This window comes from Mercenaria mercenaria, chromosome 16 (genome assembly GCF_021730395.1).
Source record: "Mercenaria mercenaria strain notata chromosome 16, MADL_Memer_1, whole genome shotgun sequence".
NCBI lineage: Eukaryota > Metazoa > Mollusca > Bivalvia > Venerida > Veneridae > Mercenaria > Mercenaria mercenaria.
This window is the reverse complement of record NC_069376.1, coordinates 14,203,593-14,220,550: the sequence shown is the minus strand read 5'-3', so window position 1 is coordinate 14,220,550 and position 16,958 is coordinate 14,203,593.

The following is a 16,958-nucleotide window of genomic DNA, read 5'->3' as shown; positions in this document are numbered from 1 at the left end:
GCCTGGATTTGTATAAAACAACAGCAAATATCGTACATGCATTGTAGTTAACAATTTCCTTCCCAAATGGTTGCTATTGTTTCGAGAGCAAAAATCAGAACCCAGCTTAGTGAATCACCAACTGTAGCAATGGTTTTGTTTCATTTAGTATAGTTCATTCACTGTAATACCCGCTGGAGCAAGGGGTATAACGGGTATCCTGGAGTTAATCTAGATAACCAACATTGAATCTTTGCCGGTGGTTAGGTTACAACAGCTAGAGTCCTGCACAATAACATGTACATGTACTATATTAATACTGTGCCAAATAGTTGCCATTTGCGAACTGGAGCATGGTTTATAATATTATATATCCATGTTTCTGACTGTTGTCCCCGTAAACCCAGGCTGGAGAATGGTAATTACCAAAAAGAATTTATGGTCCATTACCAAACTGTATAATGATTCGGTAACCAACAGCTTGAACTTGGTATAAGACCAATATTATAGTTCACACGCCCCAGGTGTTGTCATAATATATACAGTACAAACCTCACCACAAGCGGCTCTCCCTTAAGCAAAAAAAACCCCTCTATATAACATCAACATCAAAATTTCCGCTAACAAGAAATATACTATCAAATATACCACTCCACAACAACAATCCTCTACATAACAGTCACTGTATAGAGTATTTTGGATAATATCGGCCATGACAGTTGAGCTTGGTTTTGAACCCGGCTGAAATATTTATCCATTACAGCTTTCTTTTTGATGTGGGCATAGACTAATGCTTACAAATGCGTAGCTCTGGGGCTGTGAGTATGGGGTACTATAGATAAGCCATTTCGACTTGGTTGTCGGTTGTTTTGGTTTAAGTAACCACCTGGAAGCATGGTAAGATAATCGCAACCAGAAGCAACAGACGAAACATGGGTAGCACATTTGGACCATGGTTCCATGGCTGTTGTTGTGGTTCGATAACAACTGCTGGATAATTGGTCGAATATGAGTACTCTAGATAACCCAGGCCCCTAAACTGTGTCATGTTTTGGTAACACAGTAGAGCATGGTATAATATCAGTATACAGTTAACCATGTTACGGCTGTTTTTAGGTTCCGGAACAACATGGGGAGATGGTCATTAGTAGCACTATAGATAACCAATGCCCCAACAGTTTTGTTGCATGGTTTTGGTAACCACAGTTAGAAGCCAGGTAAAAAAATCCGTAATTACCAGCTGACCCACTGGTCTGACTGTTGTTGTGGTTTCAGTAACAAACAGTGGGAGCAATGTAAATAGTAGTATTATAGATAACCATGCCCCCACAGTTGTATATCGCAATGGTTTAGGTACCAACAGACGAGCATGGTCTAATCAGTAATTACAGATGATCCAATGTTCCTGACTGTTGTTGTGGTTCCGTAACCACCGTGGGAAGCATGGGTAATCTAGAAATTATAGATAACCAAGCCCCAACTGATGGCCATGGTTTGGTAACAACAGGATAAGCATTGGTATATATCAGTATTACAGTATGACCATTTTACTGACTGGTGTTGTGGTTCAGTAACAAAAGTGGGACCATGGTAAAAATATAGTATTATGGAATTTCCAGGCCCCAACTGTTGTCATGGATTGAGAACAACAGGAAAAGAATGGTATAATCCGTATATACAGAATAACCAAGTTCTAACTCTTATTGGGGTTCGATAACCGTGGGAGCAATAGTCCTCTGTGCACTATAGATAACCATCATGGCACTGCTGATGATCATGTTTTGTAACAATCAGGTAAGCAAGATCTATATCAGTATATTACAGATGACCATGTCTGGACTGTTGTTGTGGTTCAGTAAACAACAGTGGGGCATGGTAAATAGTAATATACATAGATAACCATGTGCCGCCAACTGTGTCCATGGTGTTGGTAAACAACATGTAGAGCATGGTATATAATCAGTATTACCAGATGAACCATGTTCTGAACTGTTGTTTGTGGTTCATAACAACAGTGTGAGGGCATGGTAAATAGTAGAAATATAGATAACCATGCATGCGCCCCCACTGTTGTCATGGTTGTAACAACAGGAAAAGCATGGTATATAATCATATTTTCACGATGACACCAAGTTCTGGACTGTTGTTGTGTTTCGATCACAGTGGGATATAGGTAAATATGGGAACTCTAGAGTAACCCTGGCCCTAACTGATGTCCATGGTTTGGTATAACAACAGGAAAAAGCAAGGTATAAATCAGTCTTACAGATAACCATTTCTTCTGTTGTTTGGTGTTCAATAACAGTGGAAGCATAATATATAAATGTACTAAAGATAAACACCATAACCCTAAGTTTGTCACGGATTGGTATCACACGGTAGAGAGCATGTATAATAAATCCATAATTACCGATAACCATGTTCAGCCTGTTTCTTTTCTTTCTGAGGTTCAGTCACAACAGTGGGGCCAGCCAGGTAAATATGAGTACAACAAGATAAACCATGCCTGCCAACTGTTTGTCATGGTTTTGGTACCAACAGGAAGAGTCATGGTATAATAACAGTATTACAGAATAAACCCCTGTCCTGACTGTTGTTTTGGTTCATAACCAACAGTGGAGCATGGTAATAAGTAGTATTATATGATACCCATTTGCTGTGTTAGCCCCAACTGGTTGTCCATGGTTTTGTAACAACAGGAAAAGCATGTATTACCGGTATGCTCAGTATTACAGAATGACCATGTACGCCTGTTTTGTGTGGTCGATAACAGTGGGGAGCATAGTTAATATATATACTATAGATAACCATGGCTTAACCGTGTTGTCCATGGTTTTGGTATCAACAGGAAGAGCATGGGTATATATCAGTATAACAGATCTCCCAAATAATATCTGGACTGTTATTGTGTCAATAACAGTGGAGCAATAATAAATATGTGTACTATAGATAACCATGCCCTAAACTGTTGGCATGGTTTGGTATCAACCAGGAAGAGCATGGGGTATATATCAGTAGTACCAGATGACCATGTTCTTCTGCTGGGCTTTTTGAGATGTGGTATTCGATATACCAACTGCTGGATCACGATGAATATGATTACTATAGATAACCATGCCCTAAACCGTTGTCATGGTTTGGTAACAACAGGAAAAGCATGGGATAAAACAGTAATACAGATGAATATGTTCTGGCAGTTTGTTGTGGGTTCGATAACAACTGCCTGGATCAAGGTAAATATGCAGTACTCAAGATAACATGGCCCCAACTGTTGTCAAGGTTAAGAACGAAACAGGAAGACAAACGGTATATATCGTATTACAAATAACCATGTTCTGGCTGGTTGTTGTAGCAACATTTTCCCCCATGCTAGTTTTACTTTCAATCAAGAGCATTGCACCTATGAATACCAAAAATTCTAAGATAAAAACTAAAAGGTTAAAATTTACAGAAGAAGACCTGGAAATGAATTGTTTCTATGACCTACATTTCCACCTTTATCCAACTGAAACTCCCAAGAAGAGGAGCTTCTATAAAATCTGCTTTACTGGCCGATCTACAATGCAGAAACTTCCCATTATTTTAAAAAAAAGGAAGGACGCTTCTCCTAGCTGTTGTTCTGATGATACAAACAGCTTCCGCATATTTCCATCATTATTTCAAAGATGTTCATGTCTGAAAAGCAGCCAGAGACTAGCCAACAGAACCAGACCAAGTTGGGAATAAGAAATGACTTCTGATAAAGATAGTTTGATTATAAGTACCAAAAGTTTGATTTTGTTTTAAAGAGAGTACAATATCCTAGCAACCGAGGGGAAAATATTCCTTTTAATACAAATATCTAGACTGGATTGATTGAAACTTTTGTGAGGTGTAATTGTTATCCTTCCCAATTTAAAATTAAGAAGCATAATCTGTATTTAGACAGATAATCTTACACAAAATTACCAACTCAACATTTCTATTTGTAACTAAGTGGCACACCAAATTTTCCATTATCTATGTAAACATCATGTCATTATAGGGATTGATAGTTTATTTGTTTATAGTAGCACATGTGACAGTATGGCATCCAATAAAATCAACATTATTTGCAATTTTTTTTTTAGAGTACTGAAGTGCACTTAAACACAGGTGAATCTTCGAATTATTTGCAGTTTGTTGTATGCCCCAGAGTGATTAAGTTACAATTTTAACTATTATAAAACCCAATTAATTTAAAAGAAACCATCCTATATTTATTACAACAACAATGTTACTATAAATAGAACTACACATACCTAAATATTCCCATATCTATTTTGCGTTATAATCTTCCACTACTATTTGAAAAATGGACTATATATACCGTTCTGGGCGTTAAACACACCTTCGATATCGGTATTACAGATAACCAATGTACTGTCTGTTGTTGTGGTTCGGGTAAAACAGCTTGGAGCAAGGTATATATGAGTACTATAGATAACCAAGGCTCCCGACGTTTACAATGGTTCGGTAATAGCATCTGCCGCATGGTATGAATTCTGATACAGACACATGCTCCAACTGTTGAACCACAACATTACAACCAGTTGGTGCCTAATTATCTTATAGTACTGAAACTGATCTCCGGCTGGGTTGGTATCGGACCAATGACAACAGTCAGAGCATGTTTATATGCTATAAGTACTGATACAAACAATGATCTAATAGTTGTTAAAAAACAACCACGATGAAATAGTGGGGGTCCTGGTACAAACCCATCTGTAGCAGTTGTTATACAACCACGGACAAACAATTGTGGCCTGGTTACGTACTTATTAGTACGAAGAAAACCATGTGCTCTCTCTGTTGATACCGGCAATGACAACAGGCGTCGGATTTTACTATAATTTCAATTGTACTGATTACAGAACAACTCACAAAGCTGTTGCTAACCGGACCATGACAACAGGCCGGCGGAGCAAGGTTTTATTGTACTGAGAAAAAACCACGCACTAAGCTGTGTTTACAAACAACCAACGACAATAGATTTGGGGACCCTCGGTTATCTTAAATAACTGATACAAGAATCAAGCTGGTGTTTGTTGTAACCGACCATGACAACAGTTGGAGATAAAAGTACTGATACATACCATTCTCCAGCTGTTGTAACGCAACCATGACACTTGTTGGGGCCTGTATTATCTATAGGTACTAATACAGACAGACCATGCTCTATAAATACCTGTTCTTACACCAACCATGAGAACAGTTGGGGCCAGTTATCCTTAAGCAATGATACCAGACCATCATCCGTCCATTGTTTTCCGGCCCATGACAACAGTTCCAGCATGTTAACATAAATACGGCTACCGATCATGCTCTTACTTTAATTTTACTTATTTTGTTGGTTTAAGTCGCTAACCGACACAATTATATCGGTCAAAAGGCGACTTCCCCCCCACTTTGATGGTGAGGAAGACCCAAGGTGACCCCTCTGTGCTTTAATTTCATCACGAGAGCGGACCACTGGTAGAAATCACCGTCGACCACTAACGTAAGCCAGCTTGATGGCTTCCTAATCATAGCAAATTACAACGCCCCACCGTTAGGCTCCGAACCCCCCTCGATCATGCTTCTATACTGTTGTTACACATGCACATCCAGACAACCGTTGGGGCCTGATATCAAAAGTAGTGATGAGGCAGAACATAGCTCCACTGTTGTAGCACACAACCATGACAAACAGTTGGGGGTGCCATGTTATCTAAGTACGGGTACAGAAGATGCTCCAGCTGTTGTAAACAAAACCATGAAAACCCAGTTGGGCCCTGGTTACATTAGTGCTGATACAAACTATGCGCTAGCTGTTAGTTACAAACAGCCATGAAAACATTTGGGGCCTGGTTACTATAGTACTGATACAAACAGATGCTCTGTCTGTTCTTGACCGGTCCATGACAACAGAGATCCGAGCATCTTTATCTATGTATTGATATAGGACCTTGCTCAGAGCTGTTGCTTTCCTTGTTCTCCGGGACCATGACAACAGCCAAGCCGGTAATTGTACTGATAACGCCGGCCACATCCTCTGGCGTTGTAACACAACCATGTAGGGAAGTTGGGTCCTAGGTATCTACATACTAATACAGACCCATGCTGCGTAGCCTGTGTTAACCGGACCAAGACAACAGCCGGAGCATGATTCATACTATAGTACTGATGTACAGACCTAGCTCCACTGTTGTTGTCCGGATCATGACAACAGGGCGCTGAACATGTTTTATTCTATAGTACTGGCTCAGATATCATGATCCAGCTAGTTGTAAACGTCAAACCTTGACAATTGTTGGGCCTGTTTTATCTATAGTACTATACAGACCATGCTCTATACCTGTTCTTCTTTTCTTTACAAACAACCATGAAATCAGTTAGGGGGCCAGATTATCAATAGTACTGATGACAGATTAAGCTCCGTGCTCTTTGGTACCGAGAACCATGACCAACAGCCAGGAGCAAGTTTAACCTGTAGAAGTTGTACAGAACATGCTCTAACTGTTGTTACCCAACCCCTACAACCCAGGGGGGGGGGGGGGGGCCCCGGCCATGACAAACATTTTGAGTCTGGTTTATCTAAAGAACTAATACAGGACAATGCTCCAGCTGTTGTAACACAATCCAAATGACAACAGTTGGGGCCTGGTAGTCTAGAGTAATGATCAAAAAAAAACCATTCAATAAGGAGCGGTTGTCACACAACCATGGCAATAGTTGGAGGGGGGGCCTTTGTTATCTAAAGTACTGATACAGAACAAGCTCCAGCTGTTTTAAACAACCATGACAACAGCTGGGGGCCAGGTATCTAAAGTACTGATACACAGACCATGGATGTAGCTTTGCAAAAACAACCATAATCAAAAGTTTAGCATGTTTTATCATTCTAAAGTACTGAGATACAACAATGCTCCCAGCTGTTGTAAACACAAACCTGAAACAGTTGGGTCTGGTTTTAATTAGTAACGATGACAGATCAATGCCTTTAGGCTGTTGTCAACACAACCATGGACAACAGTTTGGGTCCATTGTATATCTACATTGTCTAGTACTTATACAAACCAATGCTCTATTTACTGTTGTAACAAACCGAATCATGACAACAGCCGGAGCATTTAAAAAACCAAGTAACTCTGATTTAATTATTTAATACCATACTCCAGCTGTTGTAAAAACACAACCCTGAAAACAGTTGGGAGGGGGGTTGGGGGCCTGTTAAATTTAGACCTGATTTAGGAGACCATAGCACCATAGCTTTTGTCAACCGGTGAACGACAACAGCCGCCGCAGCATATTTATATCTTATCTATTGTAATGAATAGGACTATGCTATCTAAATAGAAACTGTTGCTACTATATCGGGACAAAAACAACAGCGACCGGAGCAGGGTTTATCTATTGTAACTGATACAAGGACCATTGCTCTTGTTGCACTTGTACAATAGAACCATAAAACAGTTGGGGGAGTTTGGGTGGGGTTGGGGCCTTAGTTATTCTAGAGAAACTGATACAGACCTAAGTTTTCTAAGCTGTTGTAAACACAACCATGACAAAACAGGTGGGGCCCAGGTGTCTTGGGTGTGGGAGTTAGTAATAATACAGATTAAATCACCTCCGGCTATTGGTTACCGGACCATGTCCACAGTTAGAGCCTGTTTACATATATTACTGCTACCGAGAGACCATGCCCTAACTGTTGTTACACCAATCATGACACAGTTTGGGGTCTGGAATTATTCTTATAATACGAAACAGGGACACATGCTTTAAGCTGTTGTAAAGAACCGGACCAGACCACAAACAGCCGGAGCATGTTCAATCTATATTACTACATACAGAACCCATGCTCCAGGTGTGTACACAAACAATGAACAACAGTTTGGGCCTGTGTATTTATAGTAATAATAAATACAGACCATGCTCCATACTGTTGTTACCGGTCCATGTCAACAAGCCTGGATCATTTATCATTGCACTGATATAGTACCATGTTCTAGCTGTTGCTATGGCATACCGGACCAACCAGGCCGGAGCATGGTTATAAGATGCTATTGTACTGATACAGGCCATGCTCCTACTGTTTGTAAACACAACCATGACAAAAGACTGGGTCCTGGGTATCTGTAGTAAACTAATACAGAAAGACCATGCTCTAGTTGTTGTTTAACCCAACTATGAGAATAGTTGGGACGTGGGTCATCTACAGAACTGATGCAAGAGAAAATAGCTGGTTCTGTTGTTGTTGGCTAACCATGACCAAAAAACACCGTCAGCCTGTTTATATTAATCTATAGTACTAATAACAGAACAATGCTCTAGCTGTAGTAAACACAACCATGACAAAACCAGTTTGGGGTGGGCCAGGTTAATCGTTAGTACACAACATCTCACAGATCATTCTATATTCTCTACACAGGCGGCGGGGCGTGGTGCTGGGGATAGTAGAGGACCGGGTGGGGGCTACCGTCGGGGCCAACAGGGTCGGGGGGGGGGGGGGGGGAGCGTGAGGGGGGTGGGTTTGCACAAAAGGGGGGGGGGGTGGGAAGAACACAATATACGCCCACGATAGGATGGGGGGTGACAAACGAAGGGGGGGTTTGGGGGGGTGGTGTGGCACATAGCGATTCGTGGGCTATACACAGATTAGAGTGGAGGTGGCGGGGTGTGGTATTAACGTTTAAAAGGTTTGGTATTGTAGGTTAGACGAACCTTGCGGTAAAGAGGTGTGGTTTTAAATACATTTATAACGGGGGGCGGGGTTCGAAGTAGTGATGGATGACAAGACTGGTAAAGTGGGGTACAATACCAGGAGACAATAATTGGGGTCTGGTAGAGAAAGTAATGGATGCAGACCAGTGATGTAGCTGTTGTAACACAACCATGTAATTCTGGGGGGGGGGGGGATTGTTATGCTAAAGTACTGATAGACAATACTCCAGCTAATGTAACACGCAGAAAGCATTTGGGCCTGATTATATTTAAGACAGATACAGACCTGCTCTAGGTGTAAGTCACACAACCAGAGAATAGTTTTGGGGCCTTGTTTATCTACATTACTGATACAGACCATGCTGTAGCCTGTTGTAACCGACCATGACCACAGCCGAGCATGTTCATCTATAGTACTGAACAGGACCAGCTCCAGCTGTTGTTACAACAAACCATGACAACAGTTGGGGGGCCTGTTTAGTCATATACTAATACAGACCATGCTCCCATCTGTTTGTTACCGATCCATGACAACAGCCGGAGCAATTTTATCTTTTGCAACTGATATAGACCAATGCTCCAGCTGTTGCTTAGTCCTGACCATGACAACAGCCGGAGCATGTTATCACTAGAGTACTTGGGGGGGATACAGACCATGCTCCAGCTGGTGTTTTGCCGGATCATAACAACACCGGAGCATGGTTTATGTATAAGTACTGATAATATCATGCTCCAGCTGTTGTAAACGCAACCTTGCACTTGTTGGGAGCCTGTTTATTTATAGTACTAATACAGACCATGCCTAAGCCTGGTCTTAACGCAACACAAATGACATCAGTTAGGCCAGGTTATCATTAGTAACTGATACCAGATTATGCTCCAGCTGTTGGTAGAAGACCATGTCCACATAGTCAGAGCATGTTATACCCTAAAATTATAGCTTATACAGAACATACTCTAACTGTTGTTACCCAACCATGACAACAGTTTAGGGGTCTGGTTATCTATAAGACTGATGCAGACAATTCTGCAGCACCCAGACCCTCCATACGACGACGACACCAACCATGACAACATTTGGGGTCTGGTTAGCCTTAAGAATGATGCAGACCATGATGTACCTGTTTATAATTTAGTACTGATACAGAAACCATTGCTCTAGCTGTTGTTACCGGGTCAATGACAACAGCCGAAGCATATTTATCAATTGGAAAGATTATAGACTAGGCTCTAGCTAGCTGCCTACCGGACAATGACAACAGCCTGAGCAGGTTTTACTATGTACTGATTCAGACCAACCAAGCTGTTGTAACCAACCATGAGAAAAGTTGTGTCGTTTGGTATCTATATGTACGAAATACAGAACCATCTACTTAAGCGTGTTGTTACACAACCATGAGATTTGTTTGGGCCTTGTTACATTTTTTAACCGATACAGACCATGCTGTAGCTGTTTGTAACCGCCTCAATGGACAACAGCCGGAGGCATGTTCATCTATTAGTACTAATGCCAGACCATGCTCCAGGTGTTGTTACACAACCATGACAACAGTTGGGCCTGTGTATTTTATAGTAATAAGATACAGAACCATGCTCCATCTGTTGTTACCCCGGGGGGGGGGGGGGGGGGGGGGGGCCATGACAACAGAGCGGAGCATTTTATCTTTTGCACTGATACAGACCAGGCTCTTAGCTGTTTCATCTAGCCGGACCATACACAACCGGGGCTGTTTATCATTGTACTGATTTATACCCAAACTCCAGCTGTTGTAACACAACAATGACCACATTGTTGGGTCTGGATATCTATAGCAACTGAAACAGAGCATTGCTCTAGCTGTTGTTACCGTCATGACAACAAGCCGCCTGCATGTGTATCTATGTAATGATAATAAGGACCTAATGCTCTAGCTGTTGCTAACCGGACAATGACAACAGTCGGAGCAGGTTGATCTATTGTAAAGATACAACCATGCGCTAGCTGTTGTAACACAACCATGAAGAAAAGTTTTGGGCCAGGTTATCGTTAGTTACTAATAACAGATTATTCTCCGGCTTTATTGTTACCGGACAATGTCCCACAGTCAGAGCCTGAGTTTACATTATAGAACTGCTAACAGACTCATGCCCTACTGTTTGTTACAACAAACATGACAACAGTTGGGGTCTGATTTAACTAAATAACTGATACAGACCATGCTGTAGCTTTTTGTAACACAACCTTGACAACAGTTGGGGGGTCTGTATATACTAAAGTAATGATGTAGACCATCTGAACCGTGTTTATTGATGTACACACAACCAGACCAAAATTGGGGTCTGGGCATCTAAAGTACTGATGCAGCGACCATGATGTAGCTGCTGTAACACAACCATGACAAAAGTTTGGGCATGTTATCTAAAGTACTGATACCCCAATGTTCAGCTGATGTAACACAATCATGAAAGCATTGGGACCTGGTTATATTTTATTACAGTAACAGATCATGCTCTAGTTGTTGTAACACAACCATGACAACAGTTGGGTGGGCCGTTGTTATCTATAGTACTGATACAAACAGCACCGGTCAAGGACAACAGTCGAGCAGGTTTAACTATTGTTACTGAGACAGGACCATGCTCTAGCTGTTTTTGTAACTCAACCATAAGACAACGTTTGGTCATTGTATCCCATAGATACTAATACAGACCATGCACTAGCTTTGTTTTACACAACGCAGGAACAACAGTTGAAGGCCTTGTTTATAATCTATCGGGTACTTATACCCAACCAGTGCTCTATCTGATTGTTCACCCCAACCATGACAACAGTTGAGGCCTGCTATCTATAGTACTTATACACATCATGCACTATCTGGTTGTTTACACACCATGACAACCGTTGAAGGCCTTGTTATCTATAGTACCTTATACACACCCATGCTCTATCTGTTGTTACACAACCATGACAGCAGTTGGGCCTGGTTATCTATAGTACTTGTACAGCAGACCTACTTTAGCTGTAGTTAACGACCATGACAATCAGTTGGAGTCCCCCCCTCTATTTACTGTATTTATGAATACAGATCCTTGCTCTGACACATGAACACAGTGGGTGCATGGCTAAAGTAATTTCAAAACATAACAAACAACGATTGTGTAGAAAAAAAAATGATCAAATATGATCAAATTCTGCACAGTTTAACTTGTTGTGTTAATACCATCGATATAGCTATTCATAATTCAAACGTGAGTGCCGTAGAAAGTATTGTGATACCTTAGATCCTTCATATATATGTCAAATATTGAAGCATCCATTTCGAATGTAGTTGCCACAAAAAAGTAATTTATGAAACCGTAATATTTTGCCTCGTAAATGACTTATAGGCCTGCTCCATGAGGGATATGTCACTGGGTGAGAAAACTGTATACAGCGTAACCGGACTCGAACCGCGGGCCTTTCGCTTACAGGAACGAACTCTTTGACAGGAGCTACCCGGTCCCTTACCCACATTTTATCCACTTCAAACATAGTTTTTTGAAATTTAGAGAACGGGGGCATTCATTTTTCTCGTTAGTTTATCATAAGGGCAATGACTGTGAATTTAAAAGCAAAATAACTCAAAAAGACGCATATGTAAGATAGAATATTAATGCATAAAATCAAAAAACATCAGTAATTAGGTCAGGAAATACAAGCAGTTTTTGGCCTTCCTCTGAAGTGCAGGTCTAAACTAACAATTTAAACTTTGAAAGCACATGATGTCCTACAAAAGGAAAACACTAAGTATACAGGGAGTTTTGGGGGGGGGGGTGGGGTGTGGGCATATGTTTTATATTGATAACATTATATTAAATGTTCTGCTGGCGATTTTGTTTATTTGTATGTTTGTCTACTTGCTTTACATGAATTGAATATTTGAACCATACTGTGACTTCCAAACTTTTCTATTTCAATGTAATTAATATTTTGAACAAAATTGCATTAAACGTGCAGTTTCATGGTGTAAGCGTTAATAAAAGAAAAAATATCGAATTCAAATTGCCACTAAAACCAGATCCAGTTAAATGCAACAGAACATCGTTATTTCATTGTCATCCGCAGAGACGTGCCACTTGATAGTTTTCAAGGCCACATAAACGGAAAAAAAATTGACACCATCAGCTTATAATCATTTCGTTGTATGTTACATAACGTTTGACAACCCTACTAAGTCATAATGTACGGTAAGGATACGTCCACAATATGGAATTTAAATGAAGATGTATAATGTTGGAATTTTCCGACATCTATAAAAAAGTAACCAATTGGGGACGGCATGCGTGGCGAGGCGGATGTGCAGCAGCTCCAAAAGTATTATTTATTAATTTTTTCGTGCAAGCCATGCGCGCCTGTTGTCGTGTTATCCCTCTCCCGACATAAGACAAGATCCACCAAGCTGTTCATGAGACGCTAATAAATGGCTCAGCAGCCCCTAACAGGGTCAAATGTATCCCAGCATGAACAAAAGTTGGCCAGCGACCTAATAAAGATGCTACAAATCAGTTTTGATTAGAATACATGAGAAAAAATCAATTAAAGGATTTTTTTTTATTTATTATTATTATTTATTTCTAAAATAGGCCAACTGATCCCGCTTTAACGAATGCATATTCGCTTTTCATGAATCTTTGGACAATGACGTCACACCTACAAAAAAGTGAAGGTCAAGCAAAACATACAATTGTAATTATTTCAATATTTCTGTTTCATAAACAAAGTTCGACCGTAGTCATATCACATAGATAAACTGTATGCAGCGTACCTTCATTTCAGTGTAATGAGATTCAGTCATTATGTAGCATATATATAATGAAACAGATTTCAACTGAGTTCAATATTTGCATACCATACTAAAGACAAATATTCATTTATAATAAATCAGTTAAATAATTTAACAAATATATCAAAGCAAACAAGTACTCATTTTAATATGCAATCTGAATAAGTCACAAAAGCAAGAAACCTTTTCATATACAGACGACAATTGTAACAAGGAAAATCTTTTAAAAAGCACTTCTCTACATAAAAGACTCTTATCACACCCTTATTCATGTGATACGCAGACCGTATTCAGCTCTTTCTTTAATTTCATATATGTTGGTATTTGAACAGGTTTTTATCATATTTATTAAACTTACTTATCATTTTGAGATATATCAATATTCTTGCTAAATATACTGAGCCAAAGTTAGCTTTAAAACTGTGAACAGCGTCGTTTAGGATAAACGCTTTGTCTACATTTCACTCAGCGTAGCACAATCAACAGAGTGAAAGAAATTGACACTCTCGTCCAATCAGGAAGAGTGTTGCATAAATCTTCCATTTTGATAAATTATCTATAATGCGTTATCAAGTAGTTTGATTTGCAAACTGAAGTCACGTGGTATAGGTAACGAAAACGAATTTAGACGGCGTCACTGAAAAAAGATGAATATACAAGTTAACACATTTAATTTGTCGTTAAAGTTATCGATATTTTTTTTGCCCGTTTCCGTTTGGATTTACAAATAGAGCTCTGTTTAAATTTTTTACTAGCATTTACATGATGATCGTTTACTCAACATGTTTTTAAGCACAGTATCTTGACGACAGATTCAACATCAAAATGAAAGTAATTTGATCAATCATATTGCCATTGTCCGTTATGGATGAAAAAGTAAACATTCACTATATGGACACACACACTCGGATAGAAAGTTAGTCCGAATCCTACCAGCCTCTGTGATGGGTGTATGCGATACCCAAACCAAAATAGAATCCTTCCTGTCACAAAAAGAACGACCAAAGTCGGAACCACGCGCGATAACGAATCGTCGATGTATGTAGACAGAACTAATTGCCCGCTGATGCTGAGAACCAGCTGTTCCAATGTGTTTTGTAGATACTGTTTCTCCAAGGCAACAAATGCTTCCCCTTTTCCGTAGATTTGGTCAATAGCAACTGTGAAAATTCGTTTATTAATGACTGCTATAATTCCAAACATCAGTGTAAGAACTGGGATTGTTTGCCAACGGAGAGTAAACACGAGTTTGTCCGCCATTGTTTCGAATCGAACGCTCTTGTCCGGAAAAACGTAATATCCGGTAAAATATATACTTCCGGTAAGAATCAGTGATGTAACGATAGCCTTGACGGCCTTCTGGCGGTCCTGCATAGAAGATTTTGCCATAGTACTGGAGAAAAGCATTAGTTTTGTTATTAATTCGCACGTCTGAGATTTTAGATTCGTTTTCTTATTCCAACACAGCTTGACTTACAAAGACAAATACACTGAATATGCACCCAAATTTCGTTACACTTACTCTATGCGATGTCTTTCTTGTTGTTTTTCAACTAAATTGAAACCGATTGCAACTATTTACATTTATCATTTAAACACATGTAATTTGCAATTTATAATCACGGTTAACACTTAAACTCCTTTTGAAAACTATTAATAATGCACTTTTCACACTTTTTGACTGCGATGAATGCAACCGCATTATGCATGGATAAACAAGAGGTTTATAGCATTTTGCAATGTAATCGGCTCAGTGGAAATGCTATTTTCACAAATAAAACGTTTTAATTACTTTTATGATAGTTGAATTTTATTAAAGTGGAAGTGCATCGTTTAACAAAATATACCAAATAATTTGGTGAAGTAGACATTGCACGAGATAGAAAACCGAGTATCGACATTTAATGTTCAAAAATGCACAGCCGTATATCGACGACCATTGCCAGCCATGTCCAGTTCTAAGATCTGCATATTAAATGTATTAAACATTTTACTATTCTAGCATGAAACGGCTGTTTTAAAAATTGTTGTTTTGTTTTCTTAGCACGGGCACATTTTGAGTTTATGTTTAAACATATTTTATTGCAAATATATACATATATAAACAGATAACTACGTCAATTGTACATATAATAGGCAAAAGGGTCGACCCACAAGTTCTCGCAACGTTAGTAACGGGTCTTCCCAATGACAATTAATCAAGTACATGTGTGGTCAATAATAAATTTACAATGTCATAGCTACAAAAATAAGGAAAGAAAAAAAGAGTTGAAATATGTATATGGTACAAGTACATGTGTACTTATATAAACAAACACATTTTTGACAAGTGGCAATGTATAGATAGATATAAGAGTAAGAATGGTGCAATTAATTTGCATTAACATGTACTACATTTAGGTAAAAAGAGTTTAAAAAGACAGAAACGAGTACATGCGACTTATATAGACAAACATATTTGTGACTAGCCAGTGTACAAAAAGATGTAAGAGTACAAAAAAGATGCAATTCAATTGCATTAACATACATGTACTACATTTGGGGAAAAAGAACATAAAAAAGAAACAAATGGGGTCTTGTCACAAAATACAATATAAGTTTTGGTATCTAGAGATTGAACAATTTGATGGTACATATCTAATAATTGATAAACTGTAGAATGTCCTTTCAAAAAGCCGGACTGGTTAGAGTAAATGAGTTGATTAGCTACCAAATGGTTATACATATGTTTGTGTAGAATTCTTTCCGTAAGTTTTCCTAAACAACTTAAATCGGAATAAAGACATAATGTAAAAAGCTAGAAAGGACAGTAGGTAAGGGTAGATTCCTCGGAAGCACAGAGCATTAAAACAGCATCAGAGCCACGCAATTGCAAAGTAGGCCCACAACAAAAAGAAGCTGAAACGGAAATCATTGCAGATCGGTTTCTTCAAAAATCCAAAAAGTAAGTTTAAGGGTTAGGGTTAGGGTTTAAGAAGTTTAAAGTAATATATAGGTACAGATGTTTTCTCTTAAAGGGACTGGTCTGAGATACAGGGTCACATTCTCTTTCATATTCATTATGTATACTATACGCATATACTGCATTATTAAATCTATCATAATGATAAAAAAGTTTTTAAGATATCAAAACGTCAGATTATAGATATATATAAATCCTTAACTGCATTTAAAATAAAAAATAATTAAAAATATGAGACAATAGATATGTTTTATCAATAAATGAATGACTGCATGATATCATAAAATCAATTTATGATATCAGGTATCACAAAATGAATATATGTGCTCACAAAAAAGAGTGATTTTTGCAGTAAAACTGCACCCTGTATATCAAATGCAAAAGCGCCTCCGTTTTAGCGATAGATGAAAGGTTGATTGTTAAATACAGCTGTTTTCATATTATTTTTTTACCTTGGAGCGGGCCACGTGTTATGCTAATATTTGCTAATA